This window comes from Arachis hypogaea, chromosome 18 (genome assembly GCF_003086295.3).
Source record: "Arachis hypogaea cultivar Tifrunner chromosome 18, arahy.Tifrunner.gnm2.J5K5, whole genome shotgun sequence".
In the NCBI taxonomy this organism is placed as follows: Eukaryota; Viridiplantae; Streptophyta; class Magnoliopsida; order Fabales; family Fabaceae; genus Arachis; species Arachis hypogaea.
In genome coordinates this window covers 85,895,991-85,909,613 of record NC_092053.1, presented here as the reverse complement: position 1 = coordinate 85,909,613, position 13,623 = coordinate 85,895,991, and the positions used below count along the sequence as shown (strand labels likewise).

The following is a 13,623-nucleotide window of genomic DNA, read 5'->3' as shown; positions in this document are numbered from 1 at the left end:
TATTTAACAGATAATTGAACTTGGTTCATGGGGTTTTATGCAGATCAATGGTAGCTCATTTATTACTTGCTGCTATATAAGAAATGTTTCTTCAAAGGTTTACTAAGGTTGCTGCTACAATGCTTTACTTTTGCTTAATCCCTTGCTAACTTTTCCTTTCTTATTTCGCTTAGAGAGCTTATTACTCATTGAAGGCTTGGTGGCAAATGTTGCAGCAGCCTTTTGGCTTAATTTTGCTCAACATTTCTTCACCACAGACACTTGGCTCACAATTTCTTCCTAGGAACATTGATGCCCAGCATCTCTTTGGATCACTAAATGTTTTGTAGCTAGGTTGCTTTTGATGGTGCACTTTTGGTTGGCAATCCCAAATCAGTTGATCTAAGTGGCTAAGTTTCAAAATACTCCTTAGAACCTACTTGTCCAAGCATATCCTAGTACAAAAACACCATAGGCATATGTCCTAGGGTCCAAGCTATTGGTGTCTAGCCTTATTGTTTGTTCTTTTTCCAATTTTTGGCCTTTCTCTTTCTTTTCTTTTTGTTTTGATTCATTCTCAAGGGAATTTTCATTAGATTATAGCAGCAAACTAACTCACACTTTAAAGGATCATGTTATTATGCAACTTTTTTGTTATATGAGCTAACAATTAAATCAAACAAAAGACCGCCACTGACTTTCATTCTAATTTTTACAACATTGGACAATTACTTTTCTAAATCAAACATTTTTCTTTTATTCATTGCAGAAAGGAACAACACAAAATTAAAGCTAATGATGGATGACCAGAATTATGCAGATCCAAGTATTTCTCTGCAAACATTTTCACTTGCATTTAATTGACTACTTCAACAAGACCTTTAGAGCTTTCCAAATTGAAATACTTCAAAGCAACAAGGATTAAGTGTCAATACAACCTGTGGGGAATGTCCCTCACTTTTTCCTCCTGTCATCATTATTTCTCCTGGTTGCATTTCCTTTGGACAATGATGCAGGCTCCCTCCACAGAATGAATGTTTTCCTGCATAATCCTCACAAGTTGCTTGTTTCTTAAGCCCTTAAGCAAATGGTTAGCTAACATGACTTATTTGTGGGCATTGTAAACTTACTTTGGTGTGTGAACACCAAACTTAGTTCCTTGCTAATGTTTCTTATGTATCAAGTTAACCATGTGTGAAATCCTTTTGTCTTGTCTAAGGGTAATAGAACTAAAGACTAGAAAATGGCAGATTGGTTAAATGCTTTATTTGATTGCTTGGGGCTAGCATTATGCAGAAGGTGAGAATGTGTTTTAAGATGAGATTTTTTTTTTGTGGGACACCAAACTTAGAATCCTTCATTCTTCCTTAAACTATTTTGGTGTGCGACACCAAACTTAGGTCCTTGCAATATAGATAAACCACTCAACCTTTTTATTAAATTAGCTATGAAAAGAAAATGACCTCAGGTTGGGTTGCCTCCCAACAAGCGCTCTTTTATTGTCACTAGCTTGACATTGGACCCTCATTAGGGTGGTTGATGACTGTGATGTCTCAGCTTGTCTCCTCTCACACTAAGCTTCCTTCCAGTGCTTTGATGTTCAATCTCTGCATGCTCCAGTGAGAGTATCCTGTTGATAATGTAGTAGTCCTCAGCTTGTTGATTTGTCCCTAACTGTTGGTAAATTGACTGCACTTTGTCTCTCTTTGAAAATTCTTCAATTGGGATCTTTTTGTTTTTCCACCCTCTTGGACCCTTTTTCTTGCCTTTCTTCCATTTTCTTGATAATTTTTCTCCTTTGACAGTGAGCTGTGTTTTGGAATCTTTCTTCTCAGTGGCTAACATCTCACCTTCTTGATTCTTCTCATCATTCGGTGCATTCTCATTTTCCTTCTGTCCTGCTTTATTGCTTATTTTTTACTTTGGAAGGGAATTAATGAGTGTCTTGTTGGTTTTTTCCTTCCACTGTAAGTCTCCTTTGTTGATCTCTATGCAGTCTTTCTTTTCATCAGAGTCTTGTGTTTCTGGAAAGACATTTAAAGTAATGCTTTCATCATGTACCCTCAAGGTCAATTCCCCTTATTCTATGGTATGCGAAATTGTTACTCAGGTTGTGAATTATTGTTCGAAATTGATTCCCTGGCGATGGCACCAAAAACGGATGCACAGAACCATGGTCTAAACATATCTTCACAACTTCGCATAACTAACCAGCAAGTGCACTGGGTCGTCCAAGTAATAAACCTTACGTGAGTAAGGGTCGATCCGACGGAGATTGTTGGTATGAAGCAAGCTATGGTCACCTTGTAAATCTTAGTCAGGCGGATATAAAATAGTTATGGAGTTTTCGAATTTAATATAATAAAATAAGGATAGAAATACTTATGTAAATCATTGGTGAGAATTTCAGATAAGCGCATAGAGATGCTTTCGTTCCTCTGAACCTCTGCTTTCCTGCTGTCTTCATCCAATCAGTCTTACTCCTTTCCATGGCTGGCTTTTTGTAAGGATGTCACCGGTGCCAATGGCTACTTTCAATCCTCTCGGGAAAATGGTCCAAATGCTCTGTCACAGCACGGCTAATCGTCTGGAGGCATCACCCTTGTCGATGGGTGCATCCTATTCCTCTTTGTGAAAATGGTCCGATGCGCTGTCACTGCATGGCTAATCATCTTGGAGGTTCTCGATCATACTGGAATAGAATTTACTATCCTTTTGCGTCTGTCACTACGCCCAGCACGTGCGAGTTTGAAGTTTGTCACAGTCATTCAATCCCAGAGTCCTACTCAGAATACCACGGACAAGGTTTAGACTTTCCGGACTCTCATGAATACCGCCATCAATCTAGCTTATACCACAAAGATTCTGATTAAGAGATCTAAGAGATACTCATTCAATCTAAGGTAGAACAGAAGTGGTTGTCAAGCACGCGTTCATAGGGAATGATGATGATCGTCACATTCATCACATTCAGGTTGAAGTGCGAATGAATATCTTAGAAGCGGAATAAGTTGAATTGAATAGAAAACAGTAGTACTTTGCATTAATCTTTGAGGAACAACAGAGCTCCACACCTTAATCTATGGAGTGTAGAAACTATACCATTGAAAATACATAAGTGATAATGGAGTTCATTGGTCTCGGCCCCAGAGGGGAACCGGAGTAACCAAGACTGCGAATACAATGATAAAAAGTTCTATTTATAATAAACTAGTCACTAGGGTTTACAGAAGTAAGTAATTGATGCATAAATCCACTTCCGGGGCCCGCTTGGTGTGTGCATGGGCTGAGCATGAAGTCTACACGTGGAGAGGTCATTCTTGGAGTTGAACGCCAGCTTTTGTGCCAGTTTGGGCGTTGAAATCCACTTTGCAACTTGTTTCTAGCGCTGGACGCCAGAATTGGGCAGAGAGCTGGCGTTGAACGCCAGTTTGCGTCATTTAAACTTGGGCAAAGTATAGACTATTATATATTTCTGGAAAGCCCTGGATGTCTACTTTCCAATGCAATTAGAAGCGCGTCATTTTGAGTTCTGTAGCTCCAGAAAATCCATTTTGAGTGCAGGAAGGTCAGAATCCAACAGCATCAGCAGTCCTTCTTCAACCTCTGAATTTGATTTTTGCTCAAGTCTCTCAATTTCAGCCAGAAAATACCTGATATCAAAGAAAAACACACAAACTCATAGTAAAGTCCAAAAATGTGAATTTAACATAAAAACTAATGAAAACATCCCTAAAAGTAACTAGATTCTACTAAAAACATACTAAAAACAATGCCAAAAAGCGTATAAATTATCCGCTCATCACAACACCAAACTTAAATTGTTGCTTGTCCCCAAGCAACTGAAAATCAAATAGGATAAAAGGAAGAGAATATACTATAAATTCCAAACTATCAATGAAACATAGCTCCAATCAGATGAGCGGGACTTGTAGCTTTTTGCCTCTTGAATAGTTTTGGCATTTCACTTTATCCATTGAAGTTCAGAATGATTGGCTTCTATAGGAACTCAGAGTTTAGATAGTGTTATTGACTCTCCTAGTTTAGTATGATGATTCTTGAACACAGCTATTTTATGAGTCTTGGCCGTGGCCCTAAGCACTTTGTTTTCCAGTATTACTACCGGATACATAAATGCCACAGACACATAATTGGGTGAACCTTTTCAGATTGTGACTCAGCTTTGCTAAAGTCCCCAATTAGAGGTGTCCAGGGTTCTTAAGAACACTCTTTTTTTTACTTTGGACCTTGACTTTAATCGCTCAGTCTCAAGTTTTCACTTGACACCTACACGCCACAAGCACATGGTTAGGGACAGCTTGGTTTAGCCGCTTAGGCCAGGATTTTATTCCTTTAGGCCCTCCTATCCACTGATGCTCAAAGCCTTGGGATCCTTTTTATTTGCCCTTGCCTTTTGGTTTTAAGGGTTATTGGCTTTTTGCTCTTGCCTCTTGGTTTTAAGAGCTTTTGGCTTTTTCTGCTTGCTTTTTCTCTTTCTATTTTTTTTCGCCCTTTTTTTTTTCTGCAAGCTTTGTTCTTTGCTGCTTTTTCTTGCTTCAAGAATCATTTTTATGATTTTTCAGATTATCAAATAACATGTTTCCTAGTCATCATTCTTTCAAGAGCCAACATATTTAACATTTTTAAACAACAACTTCAAAAGACATATGCACTGTTCAAGCATACATTCAGAAAACAAGAAGCATTGTCACCACATCAATATAATTAAACTAAGTTCAAGGATAAATTCAAAACTCATGTACTTCTTGTTCTTTTGAATTAAAATATTTTTCATTTAAGAGAGGTGATGGATTCATAGGACATTCATAACTTTAAGACAAAGTTACTAACTACTAATGATCATGTAATGAAGACACAAACATAGATAAACACTTAACATAGAAAACAAAAAACAGAGAAAGTAAGAACAAAGAATGAGTCCACCTTAGTGATGATGGCGTTTCCTTCTTGAGGAACCAATGATGTTCTTGAGCTCTTCTATGTCTCTTCCTTGACTTTGTGGCTTGATTCCTAGTGATTTTTGATATTTCTATCCTCAGTTGCTTCCAATAACTATGTGGAGGGAAGTGCATCCCCTGAGGTATCTCAGGGATCTCTTGATTTGCAGCCACATGTTCTACCACTGAGCTATAGATCCTTTACATAATTGTTTTACCACACCAAACTTAGAATGTTGCTCGCCCTCGAGCAAAAGAAGAAGGAATAGATGAAGAAGAAGATGTGGAAAAAAAAAACTAGGATTATGAGGAAGGAAGGTGGGGATCCTGTGGGGTCCACAGATCCTGAGATGATCCTGTGACGTCCACAGATCTTGAGGTGTCAAGGCATTTACATCCCTGCACCAATTTAGGCATGCAAAATGCCCTTGCACACAACTCTGGGCGTTCAGCGCCAGGTTGGTGCCCATTTTGGGCGTTCAACGCCCATTTGTTGCCTATTTCTGGCGTTGAACGCCAGAACCATGCTTGTTCTGGGCGTTCAGCGCCAGCTCTTCTCCAGGGTGCAATTCTGGCGTTCAGCGCCCAGATGCTGCCCATTTTGGGCGTTCAGCACCCAGATACTGCCCATTTTGGGCGTTCAGCGCCAGAACCATGCTCTGTTCTGGCGTTGAACGCCAGACAGGTGCTTCCTCCAGGGTGTGATTTTTCTTCCGCTGTTTTTGATTCTGTTTCTAAATTTTTCATTTATTTTGTGACTCCACATGATCATGAACCTATGAAAGACAAAAATAAAATTAGATAAATAAACATTGGGTTGCCTCCCAACAAGCGCTTCTTTAATGTCAATAGCTTGAGAGTGGGCTCTCATGGAGCCTCACAGATGTTCAGAGCTTTGTTGAGACTTCCCAACACCAAACTTAGAGTTTGGTTGTGGCCTCCCAAACTTAGAGTTTAACTGTGGGGGCTCTGGTTGACTCTGTAGTGAGAGAAGCTTTTCATGCTTCCTCTCCATGGTTGCAGAGAGAGAACCTTGAGTTTTAAACACAAGGTTATCCTCATTTAGTTGAAGGATTAATTCTCCTCTGTTCACATCAATCACAGCTCTTGCTGTGGCTAGGAAGGGTCTTCCAAGGATGATGGATTCATCTTCATCCTTCCCAGTATCTAGGATTATGAAATCAGCAAGGATGTAAAGGCTTTCAACCTTTACTAACATGTCGTCTACTTGTCCATAAGCCTCTTTTCTTGAGTTGTCTGCCATCTCTAATGAGATTTTAGCAGCTTGCACCCCATAGATTCCCAGTTTCTCTATTACAGAGAGGGGCATGAGGTTTATTCCTGAACCAAGGTCACACAGAGCCTTAAAGATCATGGTGCCTATGGTACAGGGTATGAGGAACTTTTCAGGATCCTCTTTCTTCTGAGGCAATATCAGTAAATCCAATGCATTTAATTCATTGGTGAACAGGGGAGGTTCATCTCCCCAAGTCTCATTACCAAATAATTTGGCATTCAGCTTCATGATTGCACCAAGGAACTTGGAAACTTGCTCTTCAGTGACATCCTCATTCTCTTTATAAGAGGAATACTCATCCGAGCTCATGAATGGCATAAGGAGGTTCAATGGAATCCCTGTGGTCTCTAGATAAGCCTCAGGGTCCTTTGGTTCCTCAAAGAGAAACTCCTTATTGATCACTGGACGTCCCAGGAGGTCTTCCTCCTTGGGATTCACGTCCTCTCCTTCCCTTACAGGTTCGGCCATGGTGATTAATTCAATGGCCTTGCACTCTCCTTTTGGATTCTCTTCTGTATTGCTTGGGAGAGTACTAGGAGGGATTTCAGTGATCCTTTTATTCAGCTGGCCCACTTGTGCTTCCAAATTTCTAATGGAAGACCTTGTTTCATTCATGAAACTTACAGTGGCCTTAGATAGATCAGAGACTAAGGTTGCTAAATTAGAGTTATTTTGTTCAGAGTTCTCTGTCTATTGCTGAGTGAATGATGGAAAAGGTTTATTATTGTTAAACCTGTTTCTTCCACCATTATTAAAGCCTTGTTGAGGCTTTTGTTGATCCTTCCATGAGAGATTTGGATGATTTCTCCATGATAGATTATAGGTGTTTCCATAAAGTTCACCTAAGTAATTTACCTCTGCTATTGCAGGGTTCTCAGGATCATAAGCTTCTTCTTCAGAAGATGCCTCTTGAGTACTGTTGGATACAGCTTGCATTCCATTCAGACTCTGAGAAATCATATTGACTTGCTGAGTCAATATTTTATTCTGAACCAATATGGCATTCAGAGTATCAATTTCAAGAACTCCCTTCTTCATAGGTGTCCCATTACTCACAGGATTCCTCTCAGAAGTGTACATAAACTGGTTATTAGCAACCATGTCAATGAGTTCTTGAGCTTCTGCAGGCATTTTCTTTAGGTGAATGGATCCACCTGCAGAAGTATCCAATGACATCTTTGATAGCTCAGATAAACCATCATAGAATATATCCAGGATGGTCCATTCTGAAAGCATGTCAGAAGGACACTTTTTGGTCAGCTGCTTGTATCTTTCCCAAGCTTCACAGAGGGATTCACCTTTTTTCTGTCTGAAGGTTTGAACATCAGCTCTAAGCTTGCTCAGCTTTTGAGGAGGAAAGAACCTAGCTAAGAAAGCCGTGACCAGCTTATCCCAAGAGTTCAGGCTGTCTTTGGGTTGAGAGTCCAACCATATTCTAGCTCTGTCTCTTACAACAAAAGGGAAAAGCATGAGCCAGTAGACTTCAGGATCTACTCCATTAGTCTTAACAGTATCACAGATCTACAAGAATTCAGTTAAGAACTGAAAAGGATCTTCAGATGGAAGTCCATAAAACTTGCAGTTCTGCTGCATCAGAGAAACTAGCTGAGGTTTCAGCTCAAAATTGTTTGCTCCAATGGTAGGAATGGAGATGCTTCTTCCATGTAAATTGGAATTAGGTGCAGTAAAGTCACCAAGCATTCTCCTTGCATTATTGTTGTTGGGTTCGGCTGCCATCTCCTTTACTTGTTCGAAATTTTCAATAAGGTTGTCTCTGGATTGTTGTAATTTAGCTTCTCTTAGTTTTCTCTTCAGAGTCCTTTCAGGTTCTGGATCAGCTTCAACAAGAATGCCTTTTTCTTTGTCCCTGCTCATAAGAAAAAGAAGAGAAAAAGAAAAGAAGAGGAATCCTCTATGTCACAGTAAAGAGGTTCCTTATTATTAGTAGAAGAAGAAAAGGAATAGGGGTGAAGAAGAATGAAGAATCCAAACACAAAGGTGATGATAGGAGCAGAGATGTGAGATGAAGAGAAGTGTTAGTAGATGAATAAATAAATAGAAGGGGATGAGAGGAGGAGAGAATTTTCGGAAATAATTTTTGAAAAGGAGTTAGTGATTTTTGAAAATAGTTTTTGAAAAAGGTTAGTAGTTTTTCGAAAATTCAAATAAAAAATAAAATAATTAGTCTAATTAAAAAGAAATTTTGAAAAAGAGGGAAGATTTTTTCGAAAATTAGAGAGAGAGAGTTAGTTAGGTAGTTTTGAAAAAGGTAAGAAACAAACAAAAAGTTAGTTAGTTAGTTGAAACAAATTTTGAAAAGATAAGAAGTTAGGAAGTTAGAAAAGATATTTTGCAATCACTTTTTTGAAAAAGGTAAGATAAGAAGATATTTTTGAAAAGATATGATAGAAATTAGTTTTTGAAAAAGATTTGATTTTTAAAATCTCAATTAATGACTTGATTCACAAGAAATCACAAGATATGATTCTAGAACTTAAAGTTTGAATATTTCTTAACAAGTAAGTAACAAACTTGAAATTTTTGAATCAAAACATTAATTGATGATGTTATTTTCGAAAATATGATGTAAAATTAAGAAAAAGATTTTTGAAAAATATTTTTAAAATTTTCGAAAATAACTAAAAAAAATTGAAAAGAGATTTGATTTTTGAAAAAGATTTTGAAAAAGATAAGATTTTTTTAAAATTGAAAATTTGATTTGACTCATAAAAACAACTAGATTTTAAAAATTTTTGAAAAAGTCAAATCTAAGTTTCGAAATTTTAAGAGAGAAAAAGGGAAAGATATTTTTTTGATTTTTGAATTTTTATGATGAGAGAGAAAAACAAGAAAAATGATGCAATGCATGAAAGTTATGGATCAAAACAATGAATGCATGCAAGAATGCTATGAATGTCAAGATGAACAACAAGAACACTATGAAGGTCATGATGAACATCAAGAACATATTTTTGAAAAATTTTTAATGCAAGGAAAACATGCAAGACACCAAACTTAGAAATCTTTGATGCTTAGACTCTATGGATGCAAGAATGCATATGAAAAACATCATACAACACAAAACAAGAAAACATCAAGATCAAACAAGAAGACTTACCAAGAACAACTTGAAGATCATGAAGAACACTATGAATGCATGAATTTTCGAAAAATGCAAGATGAGTATGCAATTGACACCAAACTTATAACATGACACATTACTCAAACAAGAAACACAAAAATAATTTTTTGATTTTTATGATTTTCTAAATTTTTTTGGAATTTTTTTCGAATATTATTTTGAAAAACAAAAATAAGGATTCCAAAATTTTTAATATGAATTCCAGGAATCTTATGCTCTTTAGCCTAAAGCTCCAATCAAAGGGTCAGGCATGGCTTAATAGCCAGCCAAGCTTTAGTATGTAACTCAGACATGCCCTACACAGAAGAATTAGACATGGCTTTACAGTCAGCCAGGTTTCCACATGCTTCATGAAACACTAGAATTCATTCTAAAAAATTCTGAAGAAAAATATATTTTTGAAAACATTTTTATTTTAAAATTTTTTTTTCGAAAACAAAGGAGAAATTTTTGAAAGAATTTTGAAAAATTTTTGAAAATAAAACAAAAAGAAAATTACCTAATCTGAGCAACAAGATAAACCGTCAGTTGTCCAAACTCGAACAATCCCCGGCAACGGCGCCAAAAACTTGGTATGCGAAATTGTTACTCAGGTTGTGAATTATTGTTCGAAATTGATTCCCTGGCGATGGCACCAAAAACGGATGCACAGAACCATGGTCTAAACATATCTTCACAACTTCGCATAACTAACTAGCAAGTGCACTGGGTCGTCCAAGTAATAAACCTTACGTGAGTAAGGGTCGATCCCACGGAGATTGTTGGTATGAAGCAAGCTATGGTCACCTTGTAAATCTCAATCAGGCAGATATAAAATAGTTATGGAGTTTTCGAATTTAATATAATAAAATAAGGATAGAAATACTTATGTAAATCATTGGTGAGAATTTCAGATAAGCGCATAGAGATGCTTTCGTTCCTCTGAACCTCTGCTTTCCTGCTGTCTTCATCCAATCAGTCTTACTCCTTTCCATGGCTGGCTTTTTGTAAGGATGTCACCGGTGCCAATGGCTAATTTCAATCCTCTCGGGAAAATGGTCCAAATGCTCTGTCACAGCACGGCTAATCGTCTGGAAGCATCACCCTTGTCGATGGTTGCATCCTATTCCTATTTGTGAAAATGGTCCAATGCGCTATCACTGCATGGCTAATCATCTTGGAGGTTCTCGATCATACTGGAATAGAATTTACTATCCTTTTGCGTCTGTCACTACGCCCAGCACGTGCGAGTTTGAAGTTCGTCACAGTCATTCAATCCCAGAGTCCTACTCGGAATACCACGGACAAGGTTTAGACTTTCCGGACTCTCATGAATGCCGCCATCAATCTAGCTTATACCACGAAGATTCTGATTAAGAGATCTAAGAGATACTCATTCAATCTAAGGTAGAACGGAAGTGGTTGTCAGGCACGCATTCATAGGGAATGATGATGATTGTCACATTCATCCCATTCAGGTTGAAGTGCGAATGAATATCTTAGAAGCGGAATAAGTTGAATTGAATAGAAAACAGTAGTACTTTGTATTAATCTTTGAGGAACAGCAGAGCTCCACACCTTAATCTATGGAGTGTAGAAACTCTACCGTTGAAAATACATAAGTGATAATGGAGTTCATTGGTCTCGGCCCCAGAGGGGAACCGCAGTAACCAAGACTGCGAATACAATGATAAAAAGTTCTATTTATAATAAACTAGTCACTAGGGTTTAAAGAAGTAAGTAATTGATGCATAAATCCACTTCCGGGGCCCACTTGGTGTGTGCTTGGGCTGAGCTTGAAGTCTACACGTGGAAAGGTCATTCTTGGAGTTGAACGCCAGCTTTTGTGCCAGTTTGGGCGTTGAACTCCACTTTGCAACTTGTTTCTGGCGTTGGACGCCAGAATTGGGCAAAGAGCTGGCGTTGAACGCCAGTTTGCGTCATCTAAACTTGGGCAAAGTACGGACTATTATATATTTCTGGAAAGCCCTAGATGTCTACTTTACAATGCAATTGGAAGCGCGCCATTTTGATTTCTGTAGCTCCAGAAAATTCATTTTGAGTGCAGGGAGGTCAGAATCCAACAGCATCAGCAGTCCTTCTTCAACCTCTGAATCTGATTTTTGCTCAAGTCCCTCAATTTCAGCCAGAAAATACCTGAAATCATAGAAAAACACACAAACTCATAGTAAAGTGCAGAAATGTGAATTTAACATAAAAACTAATGAAAACATCCCTACAAGTAGCTAGATTCTACTAAAAACATACTAAAAATAATGCCAAAAAGCGTATAAATTATCCGCTCATCATTCTACATCTATAATAGCCCTTGCTATAGCCAAAAATGGTCTTTCCAGTATGATGAAATTACCTCCTTCCTCATCTAGGTCCAGAATCACAAAGTCTGCAGGGAATATAAACTTATCCACTTTGACCAAAAGGTTTTTGTTCATACCCTGGGTCGAGCTATCCTACTTGGGACGATCGGTGACAAAGCGACCGACCTCTTCAGGTCAGGCTACCCGACCTCTTCTCAAAGAGGTCGGCCAAATCGACAGGAAAGCCTAATAAAGGGCCCAAATAGAGGAACACGCCCCAAATCCAAAGGCAATCCAAGCCTATAGAGATAAAGGCGGTTCCCTTGAAGATAAGCTGACTTCACTCAAAATAAGATAAGATAAGATAAGATAAGATAACTTACTTATCTTATCAGAAAGGTCACTCCACACCATTATAAATACACTGGAGCACCCAGGTATAACTCATACTCTGATTCTACAATAAACCTGCTTAATACCCGTGCTAACTTAAGCATCGGAGTCTCTTGCAGGTACCCCCCACCCTCCGGTGACCAAGGATCAGAAGTGCAGCCAGTCCAACAAGTCAGACACAACAGCTCCGGCCGCCACCAGCCAGCCAGACACGTCATCTCTGACCAGTACAGAAGATCTCATCCGAGATCGACCTACAGTTTTAGGTAACCCTCGGAACATTGGCGCCATTGCCGGGGAACCTGAAAGTCATCCCACCACCATGGCGGACGACCATGATTCAGATCTAGAGGATAGAACACTGCACAAAAACGCGGGCACTATACCAAATGATACTCCGGAATCTATTCGAAAATCAAAAATATCTTTTCCCTCTATTTTAAAGCAATTTTTCAAAAATCAATTTTAAAATTCAGATTTTTTTTTCAAAATTTAAAACCCTTTAAAAAAAAATCATATCTTTTTCAAAACTTCCTAACCACTTTCTCTCTCCTCATTTTTTCGAAAATCTTCATCCATTTTTATTTATTTTATTTTAATTTATTTTATTTTCGAAATAAATAAATAATTAAATAAATAAAAATATTTCTTCTCTATTTTACATCATCTCCCTTTCTCCATTATGGATCTAAGTGGAAATGAACAGTCTAGAAGGACTCTGGGGTCATATGCTAACCCCTCTACTGCTTCATATGGGAGTAGTATCAGTATACCCTCCATTGGAGTCAGTAGCTTTGAGTTGAATCCTCAGCTCATTATCATGGTGCAGGAAAGTTGCCAGTATTTCGGTCTTCCACAGGAAGAACCTACAGAGTTTCTGGCACAGTTTTTACAAATTGCTGACACAGTACATGATAAGGAAGTAGATCTGGATGTCTACAGATTATTACTATTCCCATTTGCTATAAAAGACCAACCTAAGAGGTGGTTAAATAACCAACCTAAGGCTAGCATAAAGACATGGAAACAGCTGACAGAAAAATTCTTGAATCAATACTTTCCTCCAAAACGGATGACACAGCTAAGGCTGGACATCCAAGGCTTTAAACAAGGAGATAATGAATCTCTTTATGATGCCTGGGAGAGATACAGAGAGATGCTAAGAAAATGCCCCTCTGAGATGTTTTCAGAGTGGGTTCAGCTAGACATCTTCTATTATGGGCTTACAGAAAGAGCTCAGATGTCTCTAGACTACTCAGCTGGTGGATCTATCCACATGAGGAAGACAATTGAAGAAGCTCAAGAGCTCATTGATACAGTTGCCAGAAATCAGCATCTGTACTTAAGCAGCGAACCTTCCATGAAAGAAGAGGCTAAAACAGTGACTACTGAACTCAGTCCTGCTGAACAAGCTACTGAATTCAATCAGCAATTGGATTTTCTAACAAAACAGTTAGCCGAATTCAAGGACAGACTACAAGAGACAAGGATGGCTAATATAAATATGGAATAACAATTAAAGCAAACAAAGCAGTAGCTGTCAAAACAAATAATAGA

General features: G+C 38.2%; 1 non-coding gene across 1 annotated transcript; it reads left to right on the top strand.

Moving 5' to 3' along the window:
- Positions 1-7,464: 7,464 nt before the first annotated feature.
- On the top strand, positions 7,465-7,572 carry LOC112774052 (small nucleolar RNA R71). The gene has a single exon (XR_003188564.1). It is a non-coding gene; the product is annotated as a small nucleolar RNA R71 (small nucleolar RNA).
- The last annotated feature ends 6,051 nt before the right edge of the window (positions 7,573-13,623 follow it).